This window comes from Pan troglodytes, chromosome 9 (genome assembly GCF_028858775.2).
Source record: "Pan troglodytes isolate AG18354 chromosome 9, NHGRI_mPanTro3-v2.0_pri, whole genome shotgun sequence".
Lineage (NCBI taxonomy): Eukaryota > Metazoa > Chordata > Mammalia > Primates > Hominidae > Pan > Pan troglodytes.
The window spans coordinates 27,368,044-27,395,947 of NC_072407.2; the positions used below are offsets into that span (position 1 = coordinate 27,368,044).

At 36.4% G+C, this 27,904-nt stretch overlaps 1 protein-coding gene across 1 annotated transcript in view; it reads left to right on the forward strand.

Annotated features, from left to right (window-relative positions):
• GAS2 (growth arrest specific 2) overlaps window positions 1-27,385 on the forward strand; it is a 731,425-nt gene extending 704,040 nt beyond the window's left edge. The window contains exon 21 of the transcript XR_008538012.2: window positions 26,893-27,385. The gene's annotated coding sequence lies outside the window, so the exon portion shown is untranslated. The remainder of the gene's footprint in view (window positions 1-26,892) is intronic.
• The last annotated feature ends 519 nt before the right edge of the window (window positions 27,386-27,904 follow it).

The following is a 27,904-nucleotide window of genomic DNA, read 5'->3' on the forward strand; positions in this document are numbered from 1 at the left end:
AATCAATTACTTTCCTATATACTAGCTGTATATGGAAATTGAAATTGAAAACACATTTACCAAAATATAAAATAATTAGCTATAAATCTAACAAAGTATATATTAGATATCTGAGAAGAAAACCAAAATACCATTAAAAAAATCAAAGAAGAATGAAACAAATTAAGAGCTATTGCACATTAGTGGATAGAAAGACTCAATAGTGCCAAGGTGTCAGTTCTTTCCAATTTGATCTATAGATTAAATGCAACACCAATCAAAATTCCAGCAAGCTATTTTGTGGCTATTGACAAACTGATTCTAAAGTTTAAAAGAAAAGGGAAAAGGTCCAGAATAGCCGACACAATACTAAAGAAGAAAAAATAGGAAGATGGACAAAACCTAATTTCAAGACTTATTGTACAGTAAGCAAGACAGTATTTTATTGTTGAAACAATAGGCAGATGGAACAACAAAAAATAGAGAACCTATACATAGATCCACATAAATATATTTAACTGTTCCTTGACAAAGGAGTAAAACCAATACCCTGGAGCAAAAAGAGTCTTTGCAACAAATGATTCTGTAACAACTGGACATTCACATACAAAATAATGAGTCTAGGCACAGACCATAATTGAAATTAACTCATAATAGATCATTGATCTAAATTTAGAATGCAAAACTATAAAAATTTCTAGTAGATAACATAGGTGAAAACCTAGATGACTTTGGGTATAGTGATAGTTTTTTGTATATAAAATAAAAAACATGATTTATGAAATAAATAATTAATAGCTGAACTTTCTTAAACTTAGAAACTTCTGATCTAGTCTGTGACATATTGTCAAGATATTGTGTGTGAAAGACATCGTCAAAAGAATGAGAAGACAAGCCATAGACTAGGGGAAAATATTTGCAAAGGACATATCTGATAAAAGACTAATTTTTGAAATGTACAAAGAGTTCTTAAAACTCAACAATAACAAAGTGAACAACTGAATTATAAATGGGCAAATGACCTGAACAGATATCTCACCAAAGAAGATATACATATGAATATAAAATAAGCACATGAAAAGATGCTGCACATCAGATGGCATCAGGAAAATGCAGAGTAAAAGAAGGAGATACCACCAGACATCTAGAATGGCCAAATCCCAGAACACTGACAACACCAAATGCTGACATGGATGTAGAACAAGTGGAATTCTCATTTATCATTGGTGGGAATCAAAGCATTATAGTCATTTTGCAAACTCCTGGTTTTCTATAAAAGTAAGCATACTCTTACATACAACCCAGCAATCACACTCGTTGCTGTATACTAAAAGGAGTTGAAAACTTATGTCCACACAAAAACCTGCACATAGATGTGTATAGCAGCTTTGTTCATAATTGCCTACAGTTGGAAGCAACCAAGATGGACTTCAGTTGGTGAATGAATAAATCAACTGTGGTATATCCAAAGGCATATTATTCAGTGCTAAAAAGAATTGAGCTATCAAGCTATGCAAAGACAGGGAAGAAACTTAAATGCATATTACTAAATAAAAGAAGACAATCTAAAAAAAGATACATACTGTATGATTTCAACTGTATGACATCCTGGAAGTGGCAAAACTAGGGAAACAGTACAATGATCAGTGGTTGCCAGGAGTTAGGGGTGAGAAAGAAAGGAATAGATATAGTACAGAGGATTGTTAAGACGGTGAAACTATTCTGTATGCTACTACAATGATGAATACACGTCATTATACATTCATCCAGACAACATGAAGAGTGAACCCTAATGTAACCTATGAACTTTGGGTCATAATGATATGCCAGTGTAAGTTCATTGATTGTAATAAACACACCATTCTGATACGGGATGTTAATAATGGAGTCGGTTTTGTATGTTTGAGAGCATTGGATACAAGGATGTCTTTATAATTTCTTCTCAGTTTGCTGTGAACCTAAACACGCTCTTTAAAAATAAAGTTGTTGAGTGGACACGGTGGCTCATGCCTGTAATCCCAGCACTTTGGGAGGCTGAGGCAGGTAGATCACCTGAGGTCGGGAGTTTGAGACCAGCCTGACCAACATGGAGAAACCCCGTCTCTACTACAAATACAAAATTAGCTGGGCATGGGGTCGCATGCCTGTAATCCCAGCTACTCAGGAGGCTGAGGCAGGAGAATCGCTTGAACCCGGGAGGCGGAGGTTGCAGTGAGCCAGGATCGTGCCATTGCACTCCAGCCTGGGCAACAAGAGGGAAACTCCATCTCAAAAAAATAAATCAATAAAAATAACTAACTAACTAACTAACTAAATAAATAAATAAATAAATAAAGTTGTTAAAAGACAAAGAAACAAACAAAGTATAAAAAATATACATCAGCTGGGTGTGGTGGCTCACGCCATTAATCTCAGCACTTTGGGTGGCTGAGGCGGGTGGATCACTTGAGGTCAGGATCTCGAGACTAGCCTGGCCAACATGCTGAAACCTGTCTCTACTAAAAATACAAAAATTAGCTGGACGTGGCAGTGGATGCCTGTAATCCCAGCTACTCGGAAAGCTCAGCAGGAGAATCATTTAAACTGGGGAGGCAGACGTTGCAGTGAACCGAGATCGTGCCATTGCAATCCAGCCTGGGAGACAAGAGCGAAACTCCTTCTCAAAAAAAGAAAAATATACATCATGCAAATTATTCACTAAATAACATGGAAGTGTCCACGTTAATATTAGACAACATAGTCTTTAAGAAGTAAATTTTTTTTTATGTCAGTCCTCTGTGATTTTAGAGTTGTTTGCTTTATGAGCATAGAGTCTCATGATAGATACTACAAATTTGAGCCAAACTAATGATAATAAAATTAACTTCATAATGTGGAAAAGTAGCTTGTAAGCATTCCTAAAAAGTGAATAACAAATAAAAAATTAGTATTTTCACTCTTAAAGAAGATTTCTGTGGCAATTACTGTCCTCAGGCCTGTATTATGGAAAGGAAAAAAGCGAAAGGAACATGAAGACTACATGAAATGGATTCGCTAAAGCGCCTGTGATAATATCTGTATTCTAGCAGGCATTCATACGTGTTAGTTCATTCTGTTAGTTCTACATAAAAAGTGGGAATTGAATTTTTAAGAACAAATTCAGTAAGAAATCTTGAATAAAGTAATTGATTCATTGCAGGAGTAGCTAATTCTGAACCAAAACTAAACTATGGACTAACAATCATATATATGGTCATAACAAACTTTTTAAAAATAACTTTTATTAGTTTTATCACAGAGTTCCATTAATGGAAAATATTTATGTGTAATATAAAATCAGTACAGTGTTTTAACCATGAAAATTATTTAATTAAAAGCATGCTTAGGCAAAAGTTTGTGTTCAGTATGCAAAAAGTTAGACTTCTCTCTAGAGAAGAGGGACAACAAATTGCACTAAAAGGGAAAAAGGTATATAGGAAATAATATGTTTACTACATATTATAGGACTATAGGAAATATAGGAAATAAAATACACACTTTTGATTCTAATAATACAAGAAACAATAAAGGAAATAATAAAATATAAATTTCTGATTCTTGTAAAAGATTTGAACACAATGAAGGTATTATTTTATGAGAAGATTGTCAGCAGAGATCCCTTCTAGAGTCCATGTGCTCAAGGTTTAGTATAATCTGCTTGTCCATTTGGAAAATAAAAGGAAGGAAAATGTGTTATGTTCATTTGGCACTTCAGAAGGATCCTAACATGACCCCTTCCCTTTTTATTAAGTAAAAAACTCCCCCCAGAATTAGATCTTATATTCTATTTCGGCCAGAAATAAAGATTTCATTTGGATAACTGTTGGGAGTAATAGGAATAGCAACACAATGAAATACCAAATTTTACTTACCAATATTTTATTGTATTTGTTTCTTTTTATTTTACAATATTTTATTGTATTTGTTTCTCACTAATGTTTACTTTGTTTACTGCCTATTCTACTTTCACCTCCAAATTCTCCCCAAATCCTTTAGTCTTCAAACATACACATACACACACACACACACACACACACACACACACACAGAACTCGTGCTTGTGGTAGGTACATTCAAGCCACCATGCCCTTTGTTTAGTTTAATTTAATAAACATTGGCAGCATTACTGTTATTAAATATCCAGGTGAGAAAAGTGAGACTGAAGGTTAGATGACTCTCCCAACCTCTATCATACAGCTCTAGACTATAAATCTGAAATTCAAAATAAGATTAAATGGACCATGATCTAGGTTCTTAAACGTAAATTAGAGCATCTTTATAAAATAATTATCCTTAAAGAAATAAGCAAATATAATGCATTCACGAGCATGAATCAATTGCTCTAAATATTTCCATAACACCAAACAGCCTGTGAAAATTGAAAAAATATATAATACAGAAATGAAAACCCAATACAAGTGTTGTAAAATTAGATTGAAAAAATATTCCAGAAAATAGAACAAAAAGATCAAGATATAGGAAATAGAAGCAAAGGAGAAAATTAAATGACCAGTCCAATAGATCCTCGTAGATCAAAGCCCCACCTCTGTTCCCAACCACCTCCCTACTTCCCCTTTTGGCTTTATCCTTCTTGATATTACCAAGAAGAACTCCATGGAAACTTATCTTACCTTGTTCTCCTGCTGAGGACAACCACCACTGAGCAGAGATACATCAGGAAGAGTTGAGGAAATTGGATCTGTATTCCTAGAGGTTCTGAATGCTCAACCTGGAACTGAAAGGAAACACATCCAAAATTGATGACATTCAAAGATAGGCTAAATTATAATAATTTTTCAAGACTTTAGAGATTACATTGAGTTATAAAATTAAGTGAAAATAAACTTTAACATATATTCCAAGCTTACTTTTCTTCAATTTTAAATGTATCCTAATCAGGTGCTTTTAAAATGTTTATCTTTATTATTTACTGTAACATTCAGTAAGGTTGCCTGTTTTATCAGTCTATTATCTATCTGCCTATCTATGTATATACCTCTATTTATCTATCTATCATCTATTTAAAGGAGGGAATAACTTCTGCTGAATATCACAGAACATAGTTTTGTCTCTTTTCTATTGGAATGTACACGCCATAAGGGCAGGAAATTGTGTTTGTCCTCATCACCTTTATATATCCAGTACCTAGAATTGTATCCAGCACATATTTAGTATTCAAAATACATTTTTATTACAAAACAATCCTGCAAGGCAAACATGGTACATTTGTTGATGATGAAGCAAATGCAGTAGGGCCTCTTAATTTGCTAAAGATTCAGAGCTAATAAGTACAACAATCTATTACCTTCGCTACTTTCTGTCTGGGTGCCTCCATAGATTTATTTTGAAACCAAGTTCAATTAAACTTAGCATTTCAAAAAATGATTTGATATGCAGAAGAAGAATCTATAAACAAATTAGAATCATTAACTTTAAAAAGGAGACTAACACTTTTATGGCATAACATAAGTGATGTAGATAAGCAACCTTTTTGAATACCCCAGATGCATTAAAGCTTTTAAAATTAGCAACTTCAATAGCTCAGAATTCTTTAACACAGATATTTTGGAAGATTTTAAAGAAAGCCTCTCACCAAGCACTTGTCAGACGCATCTCCCAAATAATTTCAATTCATGATTTATTTTCATAATACCTAGAATCACCGTAGTGTATCAAATTTCCATTGTAATTAATGTGCATTTCATAGAGACTAATAAAATAGAGATATTGTCTGGCTTTCTAATACCTTTAACTGTCCCTCCAAATTTATCAGAAGTTTTCCCTTTTTATGGTAATTATGACTACTGATTCAAGAAGAGATTTCAGATGTCAATATTAAGTTTTCTGCCTTTGTGTGGCCATAGATTTTTAGAAGGATGTTTGCAGATATATTAGAATCCACATAGAATGACATATATCTATTTATATGATAATGTAATGCATTTGAGATTGCTACATGACTTCCTACTTCACTAAACATAAAAAATAAATATGCAGATAGTGCATTTGGCTGTTTTTGAAAAATTTGTGTTACTCTCAAAACTCTTTAGGAGTCACTCAAAAGCAGTTCATTTCTTACCTTCTAGTTGAAAGCAGTGACCTTGAGATAAAGTAAAGGTTAACTTAAAAAGGTTCACCAGCTGTGACTGCACTCAATAGCTTTCCATCTACTTCTTCTAAAGCTACACAAAACACAATACTAACACAATATATTTTTAAGCTCTTTGTAATGGTACCCAGGGGTACTCTTCTCCCAGAGCCCTTTCAATTTCACTTATTTCTCTTAGGCCTGGGAGCGGTGAGCAAATTGCCACAAGGCTAAAAATATCACCAATATATGCATGTCCACCCTTTTCAAAAACTCAGTAAAGGGCATATCTTGGTAGTGAATTATTCCTTACTTTCCTCTGTATCCCACTTCTCAGAATAAATAGAGATATGAGACCTGTTTGCAATATTGCTGATGACTAAAAGTTCAGAACAGAACACCTCTTGAGGAAGTACTTGAGTCCTTGTGTCTATGCAATGATTTCAGTAGAGCCCCAAACAAAATTTCTCCAGATTTTCCCTTTCATTTTTCACTCTTATTCAAGTGAATTCTGTTTCTTCTTAAACCATTAAATAAATGTAAAGTGCTTTGAACGGATCCTAGCATGGAAAAACTGCTATGCAAATATTTGTTTTGATTCTGGACACTGCAGGCCCACACACAAACATATACTTACACAGTCACAGCCATGAACATGAATTTGCAGCTTATTTGTTCCTTTTTAGGTAAATACCTATTCTTTTATTAATCAATAATTTAATATGTTCAAGGTACCAATGCATGCCAAGAGATTCTCAGGTAAAGGCTTGCTGCATATAAATGTCCCATGTTTCTACACACTACTTAGACTAGTGTGTAGAGGGTTCATTGAAATTTTTTCCAATTATTCCTGTGCCCAGATATTTATCCAACTGTCTAACAAAAACAAACTTCCTATTTCCTGAGGATTACCTGCATTTTCTATAAGTCATATTGTGTTCTTACTGTTTTATCTATCATTCATATCTATCTTAATTTCTTTCCATCTTTCCCTTTAGTGACCAATTCAAAATTTAATTCTGTTATGATGATTTCTCCAATTATCTATTCAACCTAGCTCTGTTTGTAATGCTTCAGTTGCATTTTGATTTTGTTTTATGTCTATCTTTCTTTAAAAAAATAAATATTTTTGAGGTATAATTTACCTATCTAGAAATACTGACATTTTAAAACCACATAGTTTAGTGAGTTTTAACAAACGTATTTTTCTATGCAACCCTACATTCCTATAGTTATAGGACATCTCCTTCACTCCAGAAACTTTCATTGAGTCCCCTCCCAGTAAATCCTCACCAACCTTCTCAGGTAAGATTTGTTTGGATGTCTGTCATCATAGATTAGACTTGCCTATTTTAGAGCTTCTTATGAAATCAGGCAGTAAATACTGTTTTATATGTGAGTAATGAATTAAAGAGCAAAGAACTCTAGCCAAGGTAATGGTAGAAAGTTGTCTCAGGTGAGAGAGAGAGCAACATTCAAGAGATACATGTATCTTGAATATATATCAGGGTTGGCACTGTATAAATATTTGGGTTGAGTAATATATTAACTGTAGGGTTTTAGAATCAATAACAACTTCATCTAATATTGGAAATTCCATGACATGAGAGAGACTAACATTAGGAGTAGGCATTTCTCATCCTCCTCACATGATATCTTTTTCTCCCTTATATTTGAGAGCTTACTCTGCATTTTAACCATGACTACATATATTTAGTAGATTATGAAAAACAAATCCTTGACCTTGAGAAGAAAAAAGTTGAGCCTAAAGAGTGCTTTATCTAGTATTTTATCCAAAGTGTACCTAAAGCACTCCAAAGAAGTTTTACATTAAAAGATAATTTTACCATGTTTATAAATACCGTAATGAAATGCCGAAGTTGTATAACTTATTACACTCTATGCATTATCTTCCTGCCACTGAATTGATAATATCTTTTTAATGTGTATAAGTAATTCAGCCTTCCCTAAAATATATCATCTTGTCAAAATAAAGAAATTTTCAAATCCCTTTTGACTGTATGCTTGATATACTATTGAAGGAGAATTTTCCATATTTAGAAGAAACGTAGTCTAAAATATTCAACATTGGCAACTAGGGACTTCAAATCTATGGATGCCACACAAATTCAGATTATGCGTGGAGACCTCTAAATTAGATTTTATTAGCGAAGATTATGTAACTAACATCTTCATAAATACTGCCTACACCCAGTAGTCCACATTGGAAGGTCATATGCTTATTTTTCACTTATTTCTTGCTACAGGAATGGTTCAAATACAAAGTTATAGAGAACCAGAAAAAAATATTTTTTCTTACCATATTTCTTGCTCATTTTTAATGCACTACCATCCTAATCACTTAATCCTAATATTGCATCTATACTCAGAAAACAAAGATATGTCACAGTTGGGGAAAATCTTAAGAACATGCTTCAACTTCAAAAGCAAACCCAAAAGAAATGTCCTAAAATGTGAGCAAAAACAGCATTATTAGAATAAGAAAAACACTTTTGAAAGTTATATTACTCATGTGGATTATATATAGATACACACAGAAGCTAATACAAGTACATCAAGAATAAATTTCACAATTGCTATTTTAGCTATAACAACCTTCTGAAAACTCTAAGCCAACAAAACGTTTATTTATTCTGTCTGTGTCAGGCAAAGGATCTACAATACCAAATAAGGCCTATACCTTCTCTACTTCCATGGTACAGATACACTAAATAAATAATTATTGAATTCTTTTGACCTGTGTGCATGAAAAAAAATCTCTGAATATATCATTGAACTGAGCATACCTCTCTTTTATATGCTCAGTTCAATAATATGTTCAGAGATTTTTTGGCATCTCTTCTTTCTGTGGACTCTCAGTTGAACTTTGACTCACAGGCATTGTGTGCAGTCATGTCATTTCCTTGCCCATACCACCTCAAAAACCGAAGGTAGGAAAAGTATGACTAGAAAAAATCTGGTGGAGGCAGGTATCTGACAACAAATAATTACCAGTAGACAGCAGACCATTTATAACAATGTTGAAAAGAGACAGAACAATAGCTTAGTTCAATAATTCAATATTTTCCTAACTCTTTTTTTTTTTTTTTTTTTTTTTTTTTGAGTTGGAGCCTCACCCTGTAGCCCAAGCTGGAGTGCAGTGGTGTGATCTTGGCTCACTGCAACCTCCACCTCTGGGGCTCAAGCGATTCTCCTGCCTTAGCCTCCAAAGTAGCTGGGACTACAGGCACGCACCACCACACCCAGCTAATTTTTTGTATTTTTACAAAATACATGGGGTTTCACCATGTTGCCCTGGGTGGTCTCGAACTCCTGAGCTCAGGTGAACCACCCACCTTGGCCTCCCAAAGTGCCAGGATTACAGGTGGGAGCCACCGCACCCGGCCCTAACTCTTATCTTTATATAAATAACTTCATATTTAAAAGAAACATAACCTGGAAGTTCAAGCAAATGAAATCCATAAATGTAGAGTGGCTATTAAGGTAATTGGAAGATAAAACATGGGCGATGGTGAAGAAATAACAGCTTGTATTTATTCTCATCTATGACCACTTCAAGTACCAAACCTGATGGATCTCACGAATGTTCCTTAGAAACTTTAGGGTTTATTACATTGTCTTAAAAACAAACATAATGGATACCATTACGCCAATAGAAAAAGTTTTAATTCAACTCACTATCTTGTTTAAAAGACGACAATTGTAAAAACAATACAAATATACATTTATAAAGCGTTAATACTGGTAAAATGGAAGGCGTCTTTGATTAATGTGGAAAATCTTAGATTTAGATTTAGTTCCGCCTTTCGGTGTACATTTCTTAGTCACTGTTTCTTGTTGATTTTTCTTGCTATTGTAATAAATTAATAAACTTACATGTTTAAATAATACAAACTTATTATCTTTCAGCTCTGAAGATTGGAAGTCTGACATGAAACTAAAATTAAGGTGCTAAAATTAGGGATAAAATTAACGTGCTAGAAAAAACAGTTTTTTTGTTTTTTGCTTTTTGTTTTTGTCTGGAGGTTCTATATTGTGTAAATATTGTGACCCTCCAAAATTCATGTTGAAACCTAATTCCTAATGCAAAATATTGAGAAATGGGGTCATTAGGAGCCAATTGGGCCAGGAGGGCTCTGTGTTCATGATGGCTTAATGCTTTATAAAGTGACTTGAGGGGAATAAGTTTACCCCTTCATTCCTCCTGTCATGTGAGGATACAGTATTAATCTCCTTGAAGAGTTTTCAGCAACAAGGCACCATTTTGGAAGCAGAGAGTAGCCCTCATCAAACATCAAACCTGTTGATGCCTTGATCTTGGACTTCCAAAAATAAATTTTTGCTCTTTATAAATTACACAGCCTAAGGTACTTTGTTATAGCAATGAAATGACACTAAGACAAATATTAGTATGGAGAAATGGAGTGTTCCTCTAATTAATACCTAAAAATGTTCGTACAGTTTTGCAACTGGGAAAAAGATAAAGCTGACAGTAAAGGACTATCCTGGTGAGAGCTCAGAAGAGGAGAGTTGTAGGGAGAGCCTAAATATTCTTAGAGATTACTTAAGTGATTTTAATCTGAATTCTGCTAGAAATATGGACAGCCATGGCCATTCTGATGAAGTCTTAGATGGAAATGTGAAATACGTTATTGGAAACGACAAAAGGCAACATTTCTTATGAAGTGGCAAATAACTTGGCTAGATTATGTCCATATTTTATTGCTTTTTGGAAAGCAGAATTTAAGAGCAACAAACTAGTATATTTGGCAGAAGACATCTCTAAGCAATGTGTTCAAAGTGCTGCACGGTTTCTCTTGGCAACTTATAGTAAAAGTTGAGAATGGAGAGTGAGTTAAAGACATAAATTTTAATTAAAAGAGAAGCAGAGCTTCAAGATTAGGAAAATTATCAGCCTGACCAGATTTTAAAGAATCAAAAGCTGTGTTTGGGAAAGAATACCAAGGGTGTGGCCAAGTGACGTTTCGATAAGAAGATTAGTATGAATAGAAGGAAGTCAGATGCTATACATCAAGACAATAGAAGAAAGACCCTTAAAGCATTTCAGAAATTATTGGTCCTGCCACTCCTATCACAGGCTCAGAGTGCCAGGGCCTTGTGGAAAGAACAATTTAAAAGAAGAGACCAAGGGTACCTAAGGAAACTTAGGGCTTGCTACTCAGAGCTTCTTAAAATCTCTGCTCTAAAATCACAGTGCAGCTCTCCTTAGCTGACCCAGCTGTGGCTCAAGCAGTCCTAGCTGTGGCTCAAACTGCTGCTTGCAGTCACAAGCTGTAAACTTTGGCAAAATGCACATGGTGTCAACTCTCAAGGTGCACAGAGTGCAGGATTTGTGGAGGCATAGCTATCAACTCCTAGATTTCAAAACCAACACCTAGATTTCAAATGGTACATTAGAGAGCTTTGGGGCCCAGGCAAAGAACTCTACAGGAGGAGGACTACCACAGGAAATTCCCACTAGGGCAATGCCTACTGAAGCGATGGGGTTGAAGCCACTGCAGAGAGTCCCCATTAGGTCAATGTTTAGTGGAGCTATGGGGGCAGGTGGGTCGGAGAGAACTCCACTAGGGCAATGCCCAGCATAGCTGTGGAATGGGGCCAGGAAGAAAGCCTCCAATATGACAAAACATATTGGAACCATTGGATCAGGGCCTCTAGGGTACTCCAAATCTGTAAAGACACCAGTGTGCAACGCCAGCCTGGGAAAGCCACAGGTACAAGATACAAATCCATTAAAGGAACAGTGTGGGCTGTGCTCAGCAAAGCTGTGAGGGTTGGGCAGCCTAGCGCCTTAGGGGCCAAACCCTTTTCTCAGTGTGTTCTGAAGGAAGGGTATAGAGTCAAGGAAGGATTATTCCTTGATAATTATTTTCAGCCTCAAAATTTAATGTTTGCTTTGTTGAGTTTTAGACTTACTTGAGACCTATTACCTCTTTCTTCCTATTCCTTCCTTTTTGGAATGGAAATATCTGTCTTTTGTCTGTCCCACATTTGTGTTTTGGAAGCACATAACTTATTTGATTTCACATGCTCACAACTAGAGAGACATTTGCCATAGGATTAATTGTACCTTAAGTGTCACCATCAGATTTAGATGATATTTAGATAAGATTCGGGACTTTAAACGTTTGAGTTGATTTTGGAGCAATTTAAAACTTTGGGAGATATTTTAATAAAATGAATATATCTTCAATGCAAGAAAAACATGAATATTTGAGTTTCCTCAAAAAGTTACATTGAAACTTAATCCCCAGTGCAATAGTGTTAAGCAATGGGGCCTTTTAAAGGTGATTAGGTCATGAGGTCTTTGTACTTATGAATAGAGTAGTCCTTGAGGGATTGAATTTACCCGTTCATCCCTTCTGCTTTGTGAGAATACAGCATTTGTCCCCTCTGGAAGATGTAGCAACAAGGCACCATCTTGAAAACAGAGAGCTGTCTCACCAGAAAACAAATTTGCCAGTGCCTTGGTCTTGAACTTCCCAGCCTCCAGAATTGTAAGAAAAAAATTTCTGTTCTTTAAAAATTATTCAGTCTAAGGTATTTTGCTATGGCAGCATAAGTAAAACTAATATACTTGAGAAAGAATCTTGCCTATTTCAGCTTTGTAAGCCACCAACTTTTATTAACTAATGGATACCTTCTATTTTCTAAGTCAGTAACATAGCATCTCTTTGGCCAGTCTTTGTTTTCTCACATTCATTTCTTTGATCCCCTTTTTCTGCCTCCCCTTTCTACTTTAATGATTATTTTTATTACACGTGGCCTACTTGAATAATCTAGCCCAAACCCTTCATTGTCTTTCAGAACCTGGGAAAAGTTCTTTTTAGACTTGGCCCCATTTTTGGGGAGTGTGGCTCCACTGTTAAATAATCCTAACTTCATCAACAGTAGAACCTGGTTGTAGTTGAGTAGTTTGATTGGCACATTTCTTGCTTGTTGAATTTTGGGGGTCTGTCAATCTTCTTTAACATAGTTTTCTGCTCTCTTCAGTCCATCTAGTGATGTTTCTGCTGATATAACATTTTCAAGAACCTTAAGAATATCTTGTGTATTAGACAAGAGGCTCCTCAACAGATTTTTCTTAGATAATCTCATCTTTACTTTTAGCTTTTACTGAGATAGTGAATGAAACCACGTCCTATTTCTGAGATATGAAAAAAAGATTGTCCAGCCATACTTTCAGGGTATTTTTTTTTCTCTAAATAAGGCTTTTCTGACAGTAAATTTGTAATTTTAGCATCTTTTGCAATCCAAGTAAGCTGAGAATTTTCAAAGTCATCAAATCCTGATTCCTTTATTGCTTAATAGTTCTTTCCCCAATTGTTTATTTTCCTCTTGCATTTTGCTGTAAGCAGCAAGAAGAAATTAAGCTACATATTTAAAACATTGCTTGGAAATCTCCTCAGCTAAGTATTAAAATTCTTCATTTATGTTTTGCTTTTCACATAAGTATAGAAAACATTTCATCTATGCTTTTTGCAGCTATGCATAAGAGTTCCTTTCCTTCAGTTTTCAAAAACATATTTCTCTTTTCATCTAAGGAATTACCAACAATACCTTTAATTTTTATTTTTTATTTTTTTTGAGACAGGGTCTCTTTTTATCACATAGGCTGGAGTGCAATTGCATGATCATGACTCATTGCAGCCTTGACCTCTCAGGCTCAAGTGATCCTCCAACCTCAGCCTCCCAAGTAGCTGGAACTACAGGTGTATCTCACCACACCTGGCTAATTTTTAAAAACATTTTACAGACAGGGTCTCAACATTTTGCCCAGTTTGGTCTCAAACTCCTGGGCTCAAGTGATCTTCCCAACTCAGCCTCTAAATGTGCTGAGATTAGAGGCATGAGCCAGCATGCCTAGCAAATGTGCATATTTTTACTGACATTCTTTTAGTGACAATTAAGTCATTCTCTAAGATTATACATATTTTTCTCTCCCATGCCCCTCATTTTCTCCTGAGTCCTCAATAGAAGAATTATGTATATCCATGTTCCTACTAATAGTACATGAAAGGCAACCTAGGATTTTTCTATGATGTTTTTGAAGTTCTTCCAGCCTCTGTTCACTGCTCAAACACAAAGCCACTTCTGCATTTTTAGATATTTGTGATAGAATCACATCACTTCCAGGTAACAAAACCTACATTACTTTCCTATTTCTGCTATAACATATTATCACTTCATGACTTAAAGCATATATATTTATTATTTTATAATTTCAAAGATCAGAAATCTCACATGGATTACACTAAACTCAAGTTGTAAATAGGGCTTTTGGAGGCTCTAAAAAGAGCCTTCCCTCTTCCAGCTTCTAGATTCCACCCACTTTCTTTGGCTCCTGGGCTCCTTCCTCCATCTTCAAAGCCAGAAATATTGGGCTGACTCCTGCCATCTCTGGTTCTATTTTTTGACTACTTCTCCCATTTTTAAGAATTCTTGTAATGACTTTGGGCACTATCTGAGTTGGCCCAAGTTGCAATAACAAAATACCTTAGACTTCATCGTTTTTAAGCAACAGAAATTTATTTCTTATAGTTCTAGAGGCTTGGAAGTCCAGGATGAGGGTGCCAGCATGGTCAGGTTCTATGAGGACCCTCTTCTGTTTATATTTATTATTGTGTCCTCACATGGTGGAAGCGGTGAGGCAGCTCTCTGGGGCCTCTTTTATAAAGGCACTAATCTCATTCATGAGGATGGAGCCCTCATAATGTGATCACCTCTCAAAGGTTCTACCTTCTAATGTGATCATTTTGGTGATTAGGATGCAAGGTATTAATTTTGTGGGACATGAACATTCAGACTATAACAGGCACACCTGAATAATCTAGGATAATCTCTCTCTCTCTCTCTCTCTCTCTCTCTCTCTCTCTCTCTTCATATAGGGTCTCACCCTGTCATCCAGGCTGGAGTACAAATGACTGGATCACCATTTACTGCAGTCTGGACCTCCTGGATGCAAGCATTTCTCCCACCTCAGCCTCCCAAGTAGCTAGGACTACTAGAGCTTGCCACTACACCCAGCTAATATTTTGTATTTTTTGTAGAGAGAGGGTTTTGCTATGTTTGCCAAGCTGGTCTCGAACTCCTAGGCTCAAGCGATCTGTCGGCCTCGGCATCCCAAAGTGCTGGGATTACAAGCATGAGCTGCAGAGTTTGCCAATCTATTTTAAGACCAGCTTATTTTCAACCTTACTTCATTGTACAATCTTTTTTTTTCTTTGCCATGTAACCTGACATATTCACAGATTCCATAAATTAGAACACAGACATCTTTGAGAGACAAATATTCTGCCTACCACAATGCCCTACTTTCTTTTTCTCTAGAAAAGATTTTAATAATATGTTTGAACATGTTGGTTTTAAGGCTTAATAAATTTTACAAATATATATGGAAGCTTTTTTGTGTGTTATAAAGTGATATATAGGTTGAATTTATTTTGATCATATAAATTTATTTTACAAAATATATGAGAAAGATGCCTATAAGACATATCTAAAATGTTTAAAAACTTGTGTGCATTTGAAATGATTCCATGAAGAAATTAAGATGAAGAAACTGGTAAGAATGATTAAAAACAATAATACCATTTTCTAGCCATTTAACAGATATGCCTGGCAAAAGTATTAGGTTCTTTTTACTGATTAGTTTAAACCCTCACAGCAATCAATAAAATGAAGATTTACAGTCTGCATTTTATAGACACTAAAGCTGGGTCCAAAAATGGCCCAATAATGCAAATGCAAAGTCAAGTCATTAAGTAGCACAGGCAGAGTTTGAGCTTCAAATGCCTTAGTCTTTTCACTACTATGATTTCTCTTTCTCTCTTGTAACATAAGAAATAAATACATATTTTTTAATTAGTCACTTACTGACATACAGGACGTTTCTGGAGTATAACTTAACTCACTCTAGCAGATAAACTTTCCAAATTTTTAAAAATTTTTGAATATAATTATATCTAGTTTAAGTACATATTAGTATGAATATATGTTTTATGTATAAAAAATGGAATAAAACCCATATAATATAAAGGAGGTTGTGTTTATATGCAGATTAAGGGTTCAGTTAAGAACAATTTCAGGAGAGACATAGTTTTGTTACTTTTTTAAGGATGGAATAGAATTTAACCTGAACAAACTGGTGTTAAGAGAAGGCTTGTGGAAAGATGGAAGGTAATTCCGGAAAGTGGAACCAATAAAAACAAATGTAGAAATGTGGGACACTTTACATTTATTTAGAAACATTTGGCTGACGTGTAGTTTGCATGAGAAGGAGGAGTGAGAAATAAGGCATGAGAGGCAAAGCAGGGACAGACTGGCTCAGAGGCTTCACCTTTAAGGTGAGAAGTTTGCACTTCATTTAGTAGCCAATTTGGAGTCATGGAAGAACTTTGATTCAGAGGGAATTGCATATAATATAATTGATCTTATATCCTGGCATTTTAATGTTAAAAAATATTTTCTGAGTATGTAACATACAGACAAACTATAATTATTACATGAGGATTTTGAGAAATGGATACAGGTATTTTTGTTTGTTTCCTTTTTTGAAGTTCTGGCTCTGCATATTTCAAACCCTGCATCTACTGTGTTTCCACATGTCACACACTGTAGAGCATATTCATATTGCAATGCAACTTTAAACTCTTCACCTTGATGTACTTTGCAAGATTTATTGGCACAGTAAGCAGTATGAAGAGCCTTGGAGCCATTTTTATACCGGGATAGCTAATATGATTATACATGAATATGACTACAGGTACAGAATACCTACTAAACCTGAAGAAAATGTATCTCCAGATTCAGTCTTCCCTTGGCTGAGTTTCAAAATTGCCCACAATAACTACAAATAGGGTGGCATAAGGGAAGTTGGAGTGGAAATAGAAAGTAGTCATAACTAACTGTAGTTAAAATGTTTTTTTTTTCAAATTTAAAAAAAATATGTGACCATGTGAGCACATTTTCTTTAGAGCACATTTTAGGACCTTAGGAAAGTTCTGTGTAAGTGAGGGTCTCTGGAACTTTGCTTCATTACTATCCTAGCTTATTTTCTGTTGCTTATAATAGAATACCTGCAAGTGGGTAATTTATACAGAAAAATGATTTTTTTTCTTACAGTTATGGAGGCTGAGAAGTCCAAGGATGAGGGCTGCATTTGGTGAGGGCCTTCTTGCTGGTGGGAACTCTGCAAAGTCCTGAGGTGGAAGAGGGCATCATCTGGAGAGGGGGCTGAGTGTGCTAGTTCAGGTCTCTCTTCCTCTTCTGAAGAAGCAACCAGTATGACTACCATGATAACCTTTTAAGCCATTAACCCATTCATCCATGAATCCATAAATGGATTAATCCATTTATGAGGGCACCTTATAAAGGTCCCAAATCTCAATACTGCCACACTGGGTATTGTTAATACAAGTTGGAGGAGACAAACATTCAAACTATAGCCCTTAGTTTTATAATGAAAATGCTTCCGTATGCAATACCTCCTCCTGACCTGTACTTCTGGAGCACATATTTGAAATCAGTCTGGGCTTTGAGCATAAGCTTCATTAGATCAGGGATTTATGCTTGTTGCTGTCCTAGATGCCTACTTTAAGTGTAGTTTAGAATAGGCCTTCCAAAGAGTCTTTGGCATGATTGAATACATGCATGAACTATATCTATCTTTATTTTAATTTTAATGAGTTCCTGGTTATCAAATTCAAGTAATTCACCTATTCATCAACAGTTACACTTTTCTAAAATAGCATATGCAGCTACATGATTTTAGTGAACATAAGTTGTCCTAAAGATATTCTTTGGCATTTCTGACCATTGCTACTACTCCTATGAAGAAACGATGAAGTAAAATTTAGTTTCCTACTGAAGAAAATGCCTGATTAAGAATATAAATTTAGAATGAGGTATGAATTATTTTAAGAAGACTAATAATGGAGAGTTAAGATTATAAGAAAGAAGAAAAACTTGCTTAAAAGCAATCAAAATTGGTTACTTTTCTTTCATTCTTCTTTCTCAGCCACCTGATACTCTTAGAAATTATTTAAGTATATTTTTAAGGCTTCCAACAAACTTAAATAAGTAATGTTATCACATTTTACAGTGAAAAATATTAAGGCATAGAGCATTTAAATAACTTGCTCAAAATCTCAGTAGATGAATGCTGAAGCTAAAGTTTGAACTAAGAACTAAGGTCTATTATCGTTTCTCCTGATGATTACAGTCTCCTGTGAAACATAAGAATATGTGAACATTCCATCTGTAATTTAATATATAAGGAAAAATTACAGGTGGAATGGTCACATATTCTTTATGTTTCACATCGTATTATAAATGTCTCCACTTAGACTCCTAAAAAATTAACTTGGGTGCTCATTCTGACTTTTTGTTCATTCTTTTATAGAAGAGTATTCACTTACTTGGGACGATCCCAATGGTAATTTTGAAGAAGATGCATTTGGTAGTTAATGAAAAATGTGGCTATTCTTCTTTTTACCTTGTGAACCTTTTAAGTCTTTGGTTGAAGTACATGTGACATTTTACTTTGAGAGAATCTGCAAGATGATAAAAGAAGGCTACAGGTCAAATAGGGAGGAGAGAGAGGGACTGTAGTTAAAGGTAAGCTAAGTGATTTAGAGCAGGTTAAGACAGAAAGGAAAGCAAAGGACACTAATGAAAGGAGAGCTAGAATGGGTTGAAAGCAGTCATCAGTCTTTAAAGGAGATCAACTGGATAATAAATGCAATGTATTCACTTCAGATCCTTATAGAGCTAAAAATTCAATATTTTATTATATTTAAATTATTAAGAGAAGCAAATGGGATGAGGAGAAGTCAGAGCAAAGGATACATTTCTCCTAATGTCAAAGAAGAATGTGCATAAAATATAGATCACACAAGTATCACAGATCAAAGAGACAAGTGAGGTCCAAGGTCTGAGTGGAGCACAGCTGCAGTATGACTCATATGAACAGTGCTTGCTGAATTCATATTCACAGGAGTATCATAAACAAATGAAAGAAGTCCCTGGGTCATAATCTCCCTAGTCCCCTGATGTAATTTGCAATGACTCAGACTTTCATGGTTTCAATTCTATCTTTCATTGTACTATTTTTTTAATTCAATTTAACTTGGTCTAACCAAAAGCAAAACAGTAAATGTGTGTGTGTGTGTGTGTGTGTGTGTGTGTGTGTGATTTTAAAGAGACATTTCAGCTATCCAACATTTTGGAAGATAAGCTCTGAAGCTTCACTCTAGAAGCCTGAGAAATCTGAAAGCAGAATATTACCTTGAGCAATGAATAATGTATGAAGAAAATCCATACCATGTAATTTCTTGAATGCCAGCACTCAATTTCTGTTTTGATCCTCATATTTCCCATGCACATTTTATGGTATGTCACTATAAGTCCTTTTAGAAAGCAAGTAGTATATATATTACAAATGAATACACAGATAGGCCTGGAAATCAGATGCCTCATAACACAGCTTTGCCACTTACTTGCTTTGTAACATTAGTTCATTATTCAATCTCCCTGGGCTCCAACTTCCTCAGCTCCATGGTATAAGGTCTAATTTTTTGTTTGTTTGTTTGTTTTGAGCTGGAGTCTCACTCTGTCGCCCAGGCTGGAGTGCAATGCACGATCTCGGCTCACTGCAGACTCCACCTCCTGGGTTCATGTGATTCTCCTGCCTCAGCCTCTGGAGTAGCTGAGATTACAGGTGCCTGCCACAATGCCTGGGTAATTTCTGAGTTTTTAGTAGAGATGGGGTTTCACCGTTTCGACCAGGCTGGTCTCGAACTCCTGACCTCAAGTGATCCACCTGCCTTGGTCTCCCAAAGTGCTGGGATTACAGGTGTGAGCCACCGTGCCCACCCTATAAGGTCTAATGTTAAGGCCCAATATCATGTGCTGCCGTGATAGCTGCAAAACCTGGGAGTTCCCTGAATGGCCTCATTACAAGTTTCCCTCTACACTCTGTTCCCACAGATAAGGTCCCTTAGCAAAACAATTATCTTAACCAAGGGAACCAAGAGCAGTTTATACTTATTCCTGAGTAATGGGTTTCAGTCTCAGCCAACTGCAAAATTATTCAAACAAGCCAGTCTCACCCTCATGTGAGAATGAGGTGTCACTTCACTCTCTTGGTGCCACTTCACTCTCTTGGTGCCACAAAGCTACCTACCACATTCCCGGCTTATTACTCTTATTTTCTTCCAAGAACAACCATGCTATGGCCCTGCATGTTATGTGATGCCCTCCTCTTCTAAGCTATGAGTACGTGTGGCTAATAAAAGTGCTATCAATTTCATCTGTCCAAGCTAGGGAACTTCCATTACCCTATGGGAATTCCTTTCTCCCTAATTGGGTGAAGAGTTGGTTATCAAAGTAATGTCCCATCCAACTTTGTCATGTTGTAATTGATACATAAAGATACTTTAGACAGGGAAACCTGGTAATCCTACTTCTCACTGGCCACATGGTTCCTCCCAACTTGTATTTGTCAGTCTATTCCCCACATTAATTCCATGCAGGAGCAAATCTAGCACAAATGTTCTTCTACTACATAACCCAGGTAGGGGTTCTTTAAATGTGAAACTTGTGATATTTATTGTTCTTTGCTCTAAATTATGTGAAGACAGGTAACAATTTCCTACCTGATCAAATGACAATTTATACTTTCATAGTAGTCTTAAAGGCCTTTGGGAAACTGTTTCCATTTGTTGTGAAGCTATTAAAATAAAAATCTTTATTTTCACCTTTAGTAACTCCATTGTAAAAACAGGAAAATTATTGTACTTAATTGCTGGAAAATAACAGATATATATAGATATATAAACCTATTAGCAGGTCTGCCATAGACTACATCCTGGTAAATTTTTGTTCCACAAAATTTTCAGCCTATTTTCACAAAATATCTGAAGACAAATACCATCACTTAAGTCTAAAATATCATGGTTGAAAATTGCGTGTTATTAATACTTCACTTTAGGGCTTTTGCTCTAGTTATTTCTACCACCCCTGCTTTCAAATATCTGTGCTACCTGCTTCATCTGATTCAAATGCTATTCATGATAACTACTATATTTATTATTATAAGAGGTGTTCCCTTGGAGCAACTCCACTATCCTTTACCCTCTTCTATGTTTTTTGTTTTTCTTTGCCGTTATATTCTTTGCCATCCAATATAGGATATAATTTACTTTTTAAAAAGTATTATATTATCTATACTTCAACTGGACTATACGATCCATAAAATTTGGAATATTTTATTCATTGAAGTAATCCAAGTAACTAGACCATGTTTAGAACATAATAGGAGCTCTGTAATATGTATTGAATAAACAAATTATATTTCCATCTGTATCTTCTAAGTGGCTCCAGAAAAGGCTATGAGTTAGTTTGGCCATCTTTTAATTTCTTCTGTGAGAAGGCCAAATGATAGAATTATTTTCACTTTATATGCACAAAAAGCAGAGGATTAGAGATATTTCATGAATAACCCATGGGTATGCAGCTAGTAAATTAGGACATTAGAGTTCAAACCTTAGATTTTTCTTCTGTAAAATCAAAATAATTACAGAATCTACCTCTCATGTTATGGTATATTACTTCTTTTTCACGTTGCTGATAAAGACATACCCAAGACTGGGCAATTTACATAAGAAAGAGGTTTAATTGGACTTACAGTTCCATGTGGCTGGGGAAGCCTCACAGTCATGATGAAAGGCAAGGAGGAGCAAGTCCCATCTTACATGGATGGCAGCAGGCAAAGAGAGAATGAGGAAGATGCAAAAGCAGAAACCCCTGATCAAACCATCAGATTTTGTGAGACTTATTCACTACCATGAGAACAGTATGGGAGAAACCACCCCCATGATTCAATTATCTCCCACCAGGTCCCTCCCCCAACATGTGAGAATTATGAGAGTAGAATTCAAGATGAGATTTGGGTGGGGACACAGAGCCAAACCATATCATTCCGCACCTGGCTCCTGCCAAATCTAATGTCCTCACATTTCAAAACCAGTCATGCTTTCCCAACAGTCCCCAAAAGTCTTAACTCATTTCAGCATTAACTCAAAAGTCCACAGTCCAAAGTCTCACCTGACACAAGGCAAGTCCTTTCCACCTATGAGCCTGTAAAATCAAAACCAAGCTAGTTGTTTCCTAGATACAATGGGGGTCCATGGACATTGGATAAATATAACTGTTTCAAATGGCAGAAATTGGCCAAAACAAAAAGGCTACAGGGCCTATGCAAGTCCAAAATCCAGCGGGACCATCAAATCTTATAGCTCCAAAATTATCTCGTTTGACTCTATGTCTCACATCCAGGTTATGCTGAGGCAAGTGGTGGGTTCCCATGGTTTTGGGCAGGTCTGCCTCTGTGGCTTTTCAGGGTACAATCTCCTTTCTGGCTGCTTTCATGGGCTGGCATTGAGTGTCTGTGGCTTTTTCAGGCACTAAGTGCAAGCTTTCAGTGGATCTATCATTCTGGGATCTGGAGGATGGTGGTCCCCTTCTCACAGCTCCACTAGGTGGTACTCCAGTAGGGACTCTGTGTGGGGCCTCTGACCCCACATTTCCCTTCCACACTGCCCTAGCAGAGGTTCTCCTTGAGAGCCCCACCTCTGTAGCAAACTTCTGCCTGTGCATCCAGGCATTTCCTTACATCTTCTGAAATCTAGGCGGAGGTTTCCAAACCTCAATTATTGACTTCAGTGTACCCACAGGCTCAACACCACATGGAAGCTGCCAAGGCTTGGGGCTTACACCATCTGACGCCACAGCTGGAGCTCTACATTGGTCCCTTTAAGCCACAGTTGGAACAGCTGGGACACAGGGAACCAAGTCCCTAGACTGCACACAGCACTAGGACCCTGGGCCTGGCCCACAAAAACACTTTTTCCTCCTGGCCTCCGGGCCTGTGATGGGAGAGGCTGCCCTGAAAACCTCTGACATGCCCTGAAGACATTTTCCCCATCACCTTGGGGATTAAAATTCGGCTCCTCATTATTTATGCAAATTTCTGCAGGAGGCTTGAATTTCTCCTCAGAAAATGGGATTTTCTTTTCTACCTCACATTGTCAGGCTGCAAATTTTTCAAACTTTGATGCTCTGTTTCCCTTTTAAAATGAATGCTTTTAACAGTACCCAAGCCACCTCTTGAATGCTTTGCTGCATAGAAATTTCTTCCACCAGATACCCTAAATCATTTTTCTCAAATTCAAAGTTCCACAAATCTCTAAGGCACAGGCAAAATGCCACCAGTCTCTTTGCTAAAACATAACAGGAGTCACTTTTGCTCCAAGTCCCAACAAGTTCCTCATCTCCATCCAAGACCACCTCAGCCTTACTGTCCATATCACTATCACCATTTTGGCCAAAGCCATTCAACAAGTCTCCAGGGAGTTCCAAAGTTCCCCACATTTTCCTGTCTTCTTCTGAGCCCTCCAAACTGTTTCAACCATTGCTTGCTACCCAGTTCCAAAGTCAGTTCCACTGAAAAGTCATACCTTTTCAGCAACAGTCCTCTCTACCTGTACCAATTTACTGTATTAGTCCGTTTTCATGCTGCTGATAAAGACATACCCGAGACTGAGCAATTTACGAAAGAAGGAGGTTTAATTGGATCTATAGTTCACGTGGCTGGGGAAGCCTCACAATCATGATGGAAGGCAAGGAGGAGTAAGTCCCGCCTTACGTGGATGGCAGCAGGCAAAGAGAGAACGAAGAAGACACAGAAGCAGAAACCTCTGATCAAACCATCAGCTCTTGTGAGACTTATTCACTATCATGAGAACAGTATGGAGGAAACCACCCCCATGATTCAGGATCTCTCACCAGGTCCTTCCCACAACACAGGGAAATTATGAGAGTAGAATTCAAGATGAGATTTGGGCGAGGATACAGAGCCAAACCATATAATATGGTAAAATGTGTCTAAGCCTAAAACTATTGAGAGCAGTGTCTGTCACATGGCATATACCTCTAAAATGTTAGCAGTGATTAATTGCCACTATAAGTCAATGTTTTATCTCATGAGTATATGTGCTTTAATATATGATGAATACAAGCAAAGTCAAATATTCAATATTAGTTTTTCTCATTTTCTTAGGTCTAATACCCAGATTCTTTGTTTTCTAGACTTTTAGGTGTCATGGCCATGACAGTTATGTTAATGACTTAGAGCATTTGTGCTCTCATATTAAAATATTATAGACTGGGTAATTTATAAACAATAGAAATTTATTGGTCACATTCCTGTAGGCTTGGGAGTTCAAGATCAAGGTGCCAGTAGATTCAATGTCTGGTGAGGGGTCTATTCCTCATAGATGGTTCCTTCTGTGTCCTTACTTGGCAGAAGGGCCAAGACAGCTCCGTTCAACTTATATTTTAAGGGCACTTATCTGATTCATGAAGATGGAGTTCCCATGACTTAATCACCTCTAAAAATACCCAGTTTTTAATACCATCACAATAGGGGTTAGTTCCATGAATTTTAGAGGGACACACATTCAAACAATAGCAGTTGTGGTCACCTTCTTTAAGTAAAATTTTTGTTTAATAATTTAAAGAGCATTACTTAATGATCAATATCCATGTACTAGTTTCAGTGCTATGAAGTATCTACATATGACTTATTTTAATCCTTATATCAATCCTGTAAATTAGGTAGAACAGATAAAAACAAATAAACCTGAATTAGAGAGGATAAAAGAACAACCTAAACTGAAACACACAACCAGTAAGTGAACAGAGTTGTGCTTGAACTCCAAGCAAAAACTGCTTTTTAATCATATAATATGACCAACTTCCAGCTTATTCTGAAGTCCCAGGATTCACATGGCAGTGTGAGCAGACAGATTTTCTTAGCGGAAGCAGTAGGATTTATTTCCTTTCTCTGGTGGTCCCCATTTCCAACCCTTTCATTCTAAAAAGTATTTCCCCACCCAGATGGGCTATCACTTCCAGACCTCTGCTGAGGCCTTTTCTCTTCATACTGATCATTTGCCCTTTTCACTGTGGCAGAATTTCCCACTCCACTCCATAGGTTACCTTCTTATTGTTATTTTCTTCTATCTCCTAAGAGAATGTGACTTCATCACATTCTGGGTCTTTCTCATATATCTCAGCCATGAAATTTACACCTAGGACCCTTTGGCCTGCTTTACAAATGTTTATCTCAGCACCCATAAAGAAGATATTCTACAAGCTTATTTATTATTTGCACAAAAACAATGCATGAAAAACTGAAGAGTCTATTTTCTGTAAAGGCAAACAAAGGTACAAAGATATTGAGTTTCTTTTACAGTATCGTTTTCCCTTTTTTTTTTTTTGTTACAGCCTATTGAGGTGCACTTGAGTCTGTTCAGAATTAACAAGCCTCAGCAGGAATGTTGCCAATTTCCTTTGCAAAAGAATAGCAAAGAAAATAGGGTTTGTGGGGTTTTAATATTTGAGCTTTGCTGTTCTTGTTTGTATTTTTATTTATCCTTTAACAAATATTAAATATTAACTATTTCATCCGTTAAAGGACAGAATAAAATTGAGGCAATATTTGCTCAAATTCTGGCAGATTCTAAAATATCCTTATATCTTGATGAGGAGGTATAGTGGGCATAGCTGAGAGACAGCAGAGAAGAATAAAGGTGATATGGAGAGGAGTCAGGGAGCAGTACGACTATTGAAAAATTGCGGCCAGGCACAGTGGCTCATGCCTATAATCCTAGCACTTTGGGAGACCAAGTGGGGTGGTCACTTGATCCCAGGACTTTGAGACAAGCCTGGGCAACATGGTGAAACACTGTCTCTACTAAAAATACAAAAAATTAGCTTGGCATGATGGCTCATACTTTTAGTTCCAGCTGCTCGAGAGACTGAGGTGGGAGGATAACCTGAGCCCCGTAAGTGGAGGCTGCAGTGAGCTGTGATGGCACTCCAACCTGGGAGATGGGAGTGTGACCTTGTCTCAAACAAACAAACAAACAAACAAACAAAAACTGCCCAGGTGTTATAGCAGGGATTATCAAATTGAGGAGTAGGGGATAAAAATGATATATGGAAGACTAACAGGAATTCAGAAGTGGAGATATGGACGAATTTGAAAACACGTTTGAGATTATAATATATTTTTATATATGAGAAACATAAAGAAAGAAAAATCTGAATACCTTGCTCAGAGAAATGTTTTGAGTGAAAAATGAAGAGTTACAAAAAGCTTGAGAAGCACTGCTTTAGAGAATCTGTGTGCTTAATTAAATAATACTTAAATAATTTGATTCAAATCTGACATAACTAATTGCATTTGCCTGCTCTAAATTCTTTATTATAGTAGGAAGATTTGCAATTACATAATTTTAAATACAGCATTACCCAGCAGTGACCTTATGATGTGTGAAGCAAGATGTAATCAGGGTTTTCCTATAAGAGAAGAATAAAAAAGAAAGAAAATCCTTATGTTCTAAACTAGCACTTTTAACATCTCTCACTTAGCAAGCTGAGTGCTGATTATATTAATAGAATTAATTGAGTAGATAAGAAAGGCAATTGTCTGATAAATTCTTGGCTTATGTTTTTTAGAAGAGCATTATTTTTTTAACAAAGGATTACAACTGTGTATAATGAAATAACTTCCTGTAATTATCAACAAAGCCATAAGTTCCCTTGTTTATCTTCTTTCAGATCAGGGATGCAGTATAGCATAGTAATGAAACTTTTGCTCTCAAGTGAGACTGCCTGGGTTTGAATCCTCTTTTCAGAACTCTCCTATGATCATGGTGGCGTGTGCCTGTAGTCCCAGCTACTAGGGAAGCTGAGGCAGAAGAAAGAAGAATCGCTTGAACCTGGGAGGCGGACGTTGCAGTAAGCCGAGATGATTCCACTGCCCTCCAGCCTGGCGACAGAGCTAGATTCCGTCTCAAAAACAGAAACAAACAGTACATTATTTTAGGGCTACCCACAAAAAGATCATGTGGAGGCAATGAATTAGTCTCAGGAAGGTTGCCAATCTTATTCCCCACTATTTATGCAGCAACAGACTACACTTCTGCTTTGGAGATACTTCAGAAAATGCTGAAAAGAAGAAATACTGAACCTCCATGGAATATTCTCTCTGATTATACATTATTCTACTGTGAAGACACATGCACACGTATGTTGATTGCAGCAATATTTACAATAGCAAAGATGTGAAACTAACCCAAATGTCCATCAATGATAGACTGGATAAAGAAAATGTGGCACAGATACACCATGGAATACTATGCAGCCATAAAAAAGAATGAGTTCATGTCCTTTGCAAGGACATGGATGAAGCTGGAAACTATCATTCTCAGCAAACTAACACAGGAACAGAAAAGCAAACACTGCATGTTCTCACTCATAAGTGGGAGTTGAACAGTGAGAACACATGGACACAGGGAGTGGAACATCACACACTGGGGCCTGTTGAGGGGTGGGGGGCAAGGTGAGAGAGAACATTAGGACAAATACCTAATGCATGCAGGGCTTAAAACCTAGATGATGGGATGATCGGTGCAGCAAACCACCATGGCACATGTATACCTATGTTAACAAACCTGCACATTCTGCACATGTATCTTGGAACTTAAAGTAAAATAAAAATTAAAAAAAAAAAGAAAAGAGAATCAACTGAGTATACATTGCATGAATTTCTTTCTGAATTCTTTTATTCTGTTCTACTGATCTATTTGTTTTTCTTTATGCCAGTTCCACAGTAGCTAGATCATTATAGGTTTATAATAAGTTTAT